Genomic DNA, 9,077 nt, shown 5'->3' with positions numbered 1-9,077 from the left:
GGGCTTGAGGACAAGAGGGGAGAGTTTGAAAAGACACTGTTGGAAGAGAGAGCTTAGTGACTGGCTGGGGGAGAGAGGAAAACTCAGGGATGCCTCTCGGGCTGGTAACCTCGGTAACTGGGTACATCATAGAAGGGTTTTCCAAAGGAGAACCTGCAAAGTTTGGTCAGTGTAATTCAGTATATGCGCTGACATGTCATCATTGGAGCCAGCTTTGTTGGGCTTGTTCTCATTTCTACCCATTCACAAATCCTGCCCACAAAGACGTGGAAGATTGGGCTGGGCTTCTCAGCTTGCATAAGAGGATGTCATCCCCAAGCCATGCTCCTGGCTCCTTTATAATTCTCTCCTACCTGAGCCACCCCACTCCCCTCTTCTTTCTCTGTGCCTGCCTACAGCCCAATTTCTGAAGTGTCAATACCCAGAAAAGATAAATTCCACTCTCAAAGTACTGATGTCAATTTTCCTGAAGATCTGGAGGGAAAGACAAAGATCCCATGACCAGCTCATCCTGGTTTTAGCATTCAAGGTCCTGGGTCTGGCGGCCGCCTCAGTTCTGGGCAAATCAGGATGGCTGGTCATGGAGATCAAGAAGGCTAAGATTCCCTTTACAATCTCCCCTTGCCCTCAAGTGCTTCTCCATAGGTGGGCTTTACCCAGGGCCCTGCCCCCAACAGCGCTCTGTGGTCTTTGAAGCCAATACCTCCTCCTCTCTCATTCCTTAGCTGAACGCAGCAGTGTGCAGAATTCCCTCAGCCACACAAAAGCCAGCCCTACAGGCCTACCGGGCTCAGCCAAACAAGCTTCTTGTTCCTCACAGCCCTGAGGCCACCCTTTCTGGTGTGTGTGAGGGTGTGTTTATTACATTAGCTAGAGAAGTAATGCTTGCCTACTTAGGTGAACTCTGGAAATTGGAGTTTGATGACTACCATATATTTTATACCAAAACCTTTCCCTCTCAAATCTCCTAAGCTTCGATTGTTAAGACTGACAGCACTTCTTGAAACTATTCCCTTTTGTGGCTTCCAGATTCCTTTCTCTGGCTTTTCCTCCTACCTTTAGGACTATTTTGTCTCAGGATTTCTCACCTGCCTCTCCTACTTGGCATGGCCCTCACTGGACTGACGTTGACCACACTTCTCGCTTCTGCCTTTCTCTTCCTCTCACCATACACTCTTGGGGGTGATTCAGCAAGCTCGAGTTAATTCATCGTGCTTCCACCCTTTGTTCCTCAATGTGTTGGCATGTTTAAAGAACGAAGAACTACTACACTCAAAGCAGGGCAGGGTCTGGGGAAGGAGATGGAATGTTCAGATGGAAAAACAGATCAGAAAAAAAACCTTCTTGCTTATTGAGATGCCATTTATTACAGATTCATATACTTCTTTGCCCCCTTTTCAAACTGGGCCAAGAGTAGCATCCACTCCCAAGGTGACTATGAAGTGAAAGAATGGGCCAGGTGCCGAGAACACGTAATAAGGAAATGCTTGATGAAGGTTAGCTGTTGTCATGAACTCAATGGGCTCTAAGGGACATATTTGAAGGGGCATGTTTCTTTGGGTGGGGGAGTAGGTAAACCTTCCCCAAAAGAAAATATTTCTCCTTGGAACTAAGTGAAATGAAAGAATTCTGACTGGGCCAGAAAGTTCATTAATAAGTCTGAGGACAAAGAAAGTAAGTTATAAATACCCAGTAACATTTAAGCTAGTGATTAGTTTTGCAGAAATAAATCCTTGGGGAAAAAAAAAACCCAAGAAAACAAAACACATTTTTTTTAAAGAAAAAAATGGTTTCTATTTCTTAGCTGATCTTGAAGGTAGTTGAGCCTTTCCATGAAATGTACCAAATTCTTGAGTTAAATTGGCTCCTCCTTCTGCACCAATATTGTTCATCCAATTTGCTCTCACAATTGATCGGATGTGCAATGGGTAACACCAGAGAGTATATTTTTAAGTCCACCTGCTGAAGGGAATATTTGTTTTGCACTGGTGAGCAGCTGAAAGAATTAGACCTATTAAATGATCATTTATCTGCTATCAGATAATGAAATTCTATATATACATTCGAAGGAGCCTCAGGCAAGGCTGGTGCCAGTCTAGGCGTCCTGGGATCTTGAAGTCAGGCTGACAGTGCCCTATAGGACTGGTTAAATTAATCTTCTCGTGAGTGCCACAGCAAGTTTTTCTCCACTCAAGATACAGGAGTAGAGTATCGTATAGGGCTACCCAGAGGATAAGGCCTTGGGACACATTGCTAAGCACCAAGGCTTAAAGCTAAAAACATCTGTGGGTGAAAGAGAAATGGAGAGAAAAGAGGGCTCCTCCCTCCCCCAATAAAGGTTGGGGTGAGGAGTCTTAATAAGATTCCCTAAGGCAAACCGTATGTGGAAAATGCTCCAAATACATATTTGGCAAGCAACAATTTTATAGAGCTGGAGAAGGAATTGCTCTCAAAATATCAAGATGTGATATATTTCAGGGAAATTCTGAATGTTCCTTTGTCTTCAATTTAATTTTTTTTCATAATTGAGATCATACATGTAGGCTTCCAGTTTACTTCCCTTAACAGTAATTTTCCACGGGACTAGGTATAGTATAAGAACGTTCCACAATACCGCATTGTATGAATGTAAAAAAAAGAAAAAGTACCCATTTATTACTCTATCGTTGGAGGTTTATGTATTTTTATTTCACCACAAATAAGGATTTGGCCTAGAATTGCATTTAAATGGGGACCCTGATCTCTGATTATTCCCTTAGGATATTTTCCAAGAAGTGAACCAGTGATCAAAGAATCTGAATGTTTTTAAAGGCTTTTCATGGGGTCAGACTGCTTTTTCGGTAGATTTTAACACTCCTCCCTGCAGTGTGAACATGTTTAAGATAGTCTCATAATTATGAGGGTGAATATCAAAACGCTCATTAAAAAAAAAACAAACCTAATTTGGTGTATATATAAAAGTTACATTGTTTTAATTTGGATTATTTGTATTGAATTTCAATATTTCATATTTACCATTTGTACATCACCTTCTAAGGATTATTAATGCTTTTAAAATATATATTAGGATAAGGGTGTTGAGGAGTAATGAGGAGAGACCACAGAGATGTTTATGATTTCTTTTGGGGGTGATGAAAATGTTCTAAAGCTGATTGTGACGGTTCTATTAAAAACCATCAAGGGTGGCTCAGATAGTTAAGTGTCTGCCTTCAGCTCAGGTCATGATCTCCAGATCCTGGGACCAAGCCCCATGCTGGGCTCCCAGCTCAGCAGGGGTTGGCTTCTCCCTCTCCCTCTCCCCCTGCTTGTGCTCTCCCTCTCTCTCAAATGAATAAATAAAATCTTAAAACCCAAACATCGAATTGTAAACTTTAAAGGGGTGAATTGTATGGTATACGATTTCTATCTCAATAAGGCTGTTTTTAAAGCTAGTGATTAGCATGAATTATTTTCATATTAAGGCATTCAGCCTCCCTTTTTCCAAAAATTGTTAGCAAATATTCCAATTCTGATTGCCTTTTACTTTCTCATCTTCAGAAGAAACATACTTTCAGTTAAATGTATAATCTGTTCCGTAAAGAACATGCCCATTGGTTTTATTTGGAAAATCCCATCACACATGGACAGTCACTGACATACTCTCCTAGTTTATTTCACCCTTAATCCATCTGGATTTTGGTGTAGGTTATGAAGCTATAATCAAGGTTCTCCAATACATGCTTGTTGAATGAAGTAAATTTGCCCTTCCCTTCTTGTGTTTTGATGGATCAGTTGATGAAAATTAACCTCCATGCTTCAGAACCCAAATTTCACGGGAAAACAGTTTTGGATAAAAGAGGAACAATAGCTTTATAGCTTTGCCAGGCAAAGAAGTCCACGGCAGGATATGGCCTTCAAACACTGCAAGCCTGTCCAGAGGAAAGGGCTGTGGGGAGGGGGTGGGGGGCAGGGACAGGGGTTTAACAGGGAAATACAGGATCTAACCAGTTTTGACAGGAATTGTGTACGTGGTACCAGCCTCCCGAGTCCTGTATTTACTGAACAAAAGGGAGGAGAGGTTGTTTGCAGAAGAGGGGAAGAAGGTTACTTAAAAATCGAGCTTCACTGAAGCATTAGTGCAGCCATTTTGACTTTTGTTCAACTTTATGCTTTTAAGCAGTTTCTGTTCCTTCGCAATATTTTACATATATTGACATCTATTTGAGTTATTACCGATTGGTCTGAGAGTTCAAATGTAAACCAGTAATACACTTTAAATTTTTTAGCTTTAAAACATGGCTTCATATCTAGCATTACAAGAATTCGGGGCGCCTGGGTGGCTCAGTGAGTTAAGTGTCCGCCTTCGGCTCAGGTCCTGATCTTAGGGTCTTGGGATTGAGCCCCAGGTTGGGCTCCCTGCTCAGTGAGGAGCCTACTTTTCCCTCTCCCTCTGCTTTTGCTCTAATAAAATCTTTGAAACAAAGGAAACAACCCCCCTGCCAAAACTTCATTACTTTCCTCTCTCAAAGTATTCCTAGCTATAATTTTATTTTTAAAGATTTACTTATTTGAGAGAAAGAGACAGAGACAGCATGAGTGGGAGGGGCAGAGGGAGAGGGAGAATCTGGAGCAGACACTGCATTGAGCATGGAGCCTGACACGGAGCTCGACCCAATGACCCTGAGATCATGACCTGAGCCAAAACCAAGAATTGGACACTTAACCAACTGTGTCACCCAGGCACCCCTCCTACCTATTCTTGTGCATTTTTTCTTTCAGATGAAACTTAGAACAATTTTACTAACGTTTGAGAATATGGTTAGACTTCCACTTAACAGATAGCCTGATTTGGGAAGGGACATGTTTAAAATATTTGTTGTCTCAGAGCACAGTGTAGCTTTCCTCCATAGTCCCACACACATCTTAAATTTGAACGTTTTACTGATCTTGTTGCCGACAAACACTAACATAATCCCATTATATTGTATTTTTTGCTTAAACATGGAAAACCTACTAATTTTTAAATATCTGGATCTATTGGTTAATTTTATAAAAATCCTAAGATTTTTTGGACTTTCTATTTGGACAAACATACAATCTGCAGTAATGAAAACAGTCTTTTCTTTCCCAATAGCTATAAGTCATTCCTAGTTTCACTCTTATTGCATCAAAAAATATTAAATCAATATTCCGATGACAAGCCCTGAAAACTTGAAGAAAGCACATACTAAAAATCAAATCTTTGACAAGCAGGCTTATGAAGGATATATATTAAAACTCGCAAGTGTTAGAAAAAGATCTAAGGTTAATCAACTTTGCCACTTTCTAGAGTGTTTCATCTAAACTGAAACCAAAGAGTACCAGAAGGATTTAACAGATCAGGTGAGAGGACATTTTGAACTTCTTTTCCCTCAGCGGCACCCTCCACAAACCCAGCAAACAACAGCTCTCGGAAAACTGCCCTTCCCCCATCAACAGACATTGCCTTCTTCTAAAGGCCTGATCTGAATCTTTTCGCATAATCTGTGTTAAATTTTCTACCATTGCCACACCCTCTTCCTCTCAGACACTTCTGCCTGGAGAATTAATGTTTTTAATCGACACTCATACACAACACTTCTTGGTTACAAAGTACCACATCAACTACTCAATTTTTAAGTGCTGGTAGCTAAGGACAAAAGAATAATTGGTGGAGACAAGGCATTGATTTCTGAATGGCTGATTTTAATGGCGATGTGACTAGTTACAAATGCATTCAGTCATGCCCACAATCGAAAGAGTAAAACCTATGGTAGCCATGTTGGCCGTGAAACAGTGTTGCATTTGTTTTATATTTAACATACTGAGAAATAAGTTATTTTCTAAGCAAACTACAAAAAACCACTTTAATTGACCCTACAGATGAAATAAATTAAAACATGGAACATGGCTTCCGCCTCCCCTAAATAACTACAAAAGAACATTACCTATGTTACTTGAGTGAATTGTATTTGATGAACGACACAAATCCATGTTCGGAGACAATAATGCTCCTGGAGGAGAGGCAAATTTTGCTGTTGCATAATAATCTTTGGCATATTCATTATTTCAAGCTGGTTATTTTTTTTCCCTTAAGATTTGTTAATTTATTTGGTGGGGGGAGGGAGAGTGAGTGAGCAGTGGGGCAGAGGGAGAGAATCTCGAGCAGACTCTTCTGCTGAATGCAGAGCCCCAGCCCCATGTGGGGCTCAATCTCATGACCCTGAGACCACAACCTGAGCCAAAATCAAGAGTCAGACACTTAACTGACTGAGCCACCTGTACACCCCTAAGCTGACTCAAGAGAAAACCTGAAAACTGCATAGAAGTTACCCTTTTAAGAGACATTTTCATATAAAAGAGAAATCTCCATTTGTAAGGGTGTCTCCTTCAGTACCAAGAGGGGGAAGGCTCTAGAAACTATTATCAATGGAAAAGGCATGGACTTGAATCTGTATAGAAACCTTACCCTGGTTTACTATGCTTTTTCTGGTAACCTCCCATAACAGACTCCCCACCCCCAGCATCTCTTGTCTTTAACTGGAGATGATGTTTAAGGTAATGGCTTCAGCCAGGAGTTAGTTTTCCCAGGTCTCTCCCATGTACACAGAAGGAATACATGTTATTTATTAAACATAGTTTGATTTTTTTTTTTTTTTTGAGTAGGCTCCTCGTCCAATGTGGGGCTCGAACTCACAATCCCAAGATCAAGAGTCACATGCTTTACTGACTGAGCCAGCCAGTCACCCCATGTCCCAGGAGTATGAATTTTGCTTTGTTATGGTAAAATGTATGAAAGAAAGTCACAATAAACAAATTTTATGTAATCCCTATAATAGGCATTAGCAATTGGGTAATGTTCAGACATATCTCACCAAGTGCCATTCTAGAATGTTGAGATACCACAACTATATAAAAGACAGTAGGTCCACAGTTTTAGTGTGGGACTTGGGGGAAACGAGACACTAAAGTCTTATTTTTATATCTACAGTGGAGAAAAATCTCTCAACATCTATCAATTTTATACGTAAATCACTTGCAGACACACTACAATAAGAGCGTTGAGATAAATAACCATGGATATTTGTAAATTAAAAAGAAAGACTTAATCTTCAATTTTTGCTAAATCCCAAAATCCATATAATTTAAAACAAATGGGGCACAATGTTAACAACCAGCGTTCCAGGTGAGGGTTAAATGGTGTTTACTACACTATTATTATTATTTTTTTTTTAAGATTTTATTCATTTATTTGACAGAGATAGAGAGACAGCCAGCGAGAGAGGGAACACAAGCAGGGGGAGTGGGAGAGGAAGAAGCAGGCCCATAGCGGAGGAGCCTGGCGTGGGGCTCGATCCCACAAAGTCGGGATCACGCCCTGAGCCGAAGGCAGACGCTCAACCGCTGTACCACCCAGGCGCCCCTACACTATTATTTTTAACTTTCCCGTAAACGTGCAAATTTTCAAAATAAGAAATGAAAACGCACATAAAACAAGGCACCATGAATGAAGTAAAAATATAAGTCACAGACAAAACATTTGTCAACGAATACCACTAATTTTAGAGAAAAAAAAGGACCCATCTATAGGTAAATCCTTCTGCTAAGAGCATGGGAGAAACATCTGATATGCATTAAAAGAACCGATTCGGAAGGCAAGAGAGCCCTCATCTTACGCCCTCATGGACATCCTCTCGGAGTTCTGAGAGTGTGTTTTTCTTGGTCCAACGCTGGCTGTCCTATTTAATCACGGAAAACACAGCAGTCTACTGACTTGTGCGTTTACACATGATGACCACGGTTTTAAAAACTCCTCATTCAGGAGTGTCGGGAGAACAAAGCTCTCTCCATAAAATGAAAATGTTCTCTCAACTTTAAGGAAGAAAAAATATTTTCTCAGTTGAATGCCTGAAAACTGCTTGTATTATGAATTTCTTCCCTATCACTTAAATTGGCTATGCTTTATAATAAAGTACATAGTTTCCATTGTTGCGTGAGGCCTCAGCTGAATGATAAAGTGTCCCATTTCCTTTTAGATCTCTGGCTGAACGGTATCAGCTATCAGCTAAGCAAAGGAACATGTTTTCTTTCTAATCTTCATTTACTTTGAGATATGAGATCGCACAATGGCAACCTCAAATCATTTGTCTCTTGGTGGGAAAGTAGAGCAAAAACCATAGGCTGTGAATATCAACACTAAAATAATCTGCCCCCCAAACCTGATACTCCCTTCACGATTACCAGGCCTTCAAGGGCGCATGTGGGACAACAGCACAGGGCTGGGGTTCCCTCCTCCTGGGTTCTGAGGAAGAAGGAAACTTACAATCCAAGGGCTAAAGAATAACTAAGGGGCAGGTAACATGAGGAAGCAAGGACAGCAGAAGCCTGCCACTCCTTTGAAATGGAGACACGGGTGACATTAAGATACAAGTCCCTGGGAAGCTGGACATAAGTGGATCCCAAGAGCAACAGCTTTACCATCTGGAGAGAGTACTCACTGCTAGGACATTCATCCTAGGCCTCAGAAATTGCCCAAATATGGCCGCCTCTCCTCCAACTCCCCACACCTACCACTCCCTTTCTGTCTTAGAGCCCCACTCCCCATACATACTACTCCCTTTCTGTCTTGGATCACAGAAGAGAACTGAGGCAGTAATATGGGGCACTATGAAAACAAGTTTTTGCATAGCTTGATAGCAGGGTCTGAGGAGACGGGGCGGTGGGGGCAGGGGTAAGTTGAGAGAAGTATTTGGAAAATCGAGTTTCTCTGTAGAAACTGTAATAATAAACGAAGATCTCTTAACTTTTTAAATAACTTAAGATATCTTTTCTAATAAGCTAAGCTGATTCATAGAATCAACTAAGAGGGACATTGCCACTTTTTCTTTTGTTTTTAAAAACATTAATATACGTTGTTAGATGCAAAAATTAGTCAGAAATAGTCACGTTCAATCAAGCCCATCTTTTCAAGTTCCCTGAGAGGACACCGATACGCTACACAGCACAATGTTATAGCAGAAAGCAAATTATTCACAAAGACCGATTCAAGTCAAATTTCTATTTCACCAGATAAAACCTGC

This window comes from Ailuropoda melanoleuca, chromosome 17 (assembly GCF_002007445.2).
Source record: "Ailuropoda melanoleuca isolate Jingjing chromosome 17, ASM200744v2, whole genome shotgun sequence".
Lineage (NCBI taxonomy): Eukaryota > Metazoa > Chordata > Mammalia > Carnivora > Ursidae > Ailuropoda > Ailuropoda melanoleuca.
This window is presented reverse-complemented; position numbering follows the sequence as displayed.